The sequence below is a fragment of the Seriola lalandi genome, unplaced genomic scaffold (assembly GCF_002814215.2).
Source record: "Seriola lalandi dorsalis isolate HSWRI2012SDOR001 ecotype SW California unplaced genomic scaffold, Sedor1 jcf7180002054981, whole genome shotgun sequence".
NCBI classification, from domain to species: Eukaryota; Metazoa; Chordata; class Actinopteri; order Carangiformes; family Carangidae; genus Seriola; species Seriola lalandi.
In genome coordinates, this window is record NW_019525661.1 from 1,063,864 (window position 1) to 1,064,728 (window position 865).

General features: G+C 34.3%; 1 protein-coding gene across 1 annotated transcript in view; it reads right to left on the reverse strand.

Moving 5' to 3' along the window:
• The window catches only part of frrs1a (ferric-chelate reductase 1a), a 13,040-nt gene that overhangs the window by 10,500 nt on the left and 1,675 nt on the right, over positions 1–865 (reverse strand). The window lies entirely within an intron of this gene.

Genomic DNA, 865 nt, shown 5'->3' on the forward strand with positions numbered 1-865 from the left:
GGAATTATCCTTGTATTGATATACAAAGATACCAGTGGTTTTGTGGTGAGATGTACATATCTACACTATTAAACTAAAATTTTGAGTATCATTCTAACACACATTGGTTTATATGAAATCAAAAACCAAGCTTAAAGTGCTTCAGATAGAACATTTCATTATGCTAAGTCGTGCTAACATTTGATAGATATGTAGACTCTAACGCTTATTAAAAGACGTTTTGAGAATGTCCCTTTTCCAGCTTTCCAGCACAACAATTTCCTTTTAACAAAATAGAAATATTAACATTTCTACTTACAGATGGTGCATGGACAACTGTATACAGACAGCACCAAGATAATATATTGGGAATACAGATACATTTGATTAAATGTGACATATTTTTGTGTAGCTATGAAAATGATTCCTTTCTGTCCTAAGTCTGTTTTAATTACCAATGAGAACTGTGTGTGTTAGATCCAGCAGTCTCTCAACAGTCTCTTTTTACACTGATACCATATGACAAAGAAATAAATTCACAGTTGAACCGCAACAGAAAATATGCATATGATATATGATATGATTAATAAGATATCGATCTTTACTTTGTCGATCTTTGAAAATATTGTGGTCGTATAGTAAAATAAAAGCGTCTTGGAAAGCGTCTGCAGCTGTACTGCAGCAGTGAAACCAGAACCAACAGAGAAGAGGTCTGTGTTGTGAGATCTCAGAGTTTGTTGCTGAGACAGAGACACGTCTCTAATAAAGTGAATTTTCTCCTGATCCGTCTGAACATTTTAAAGTATATTTTTATTTGGGCTTTTTATGCCTTTAATTGATAGTATAGTGGAGAGAGACAGGAAACGGGGAGGCAGAGAGGGGGAAT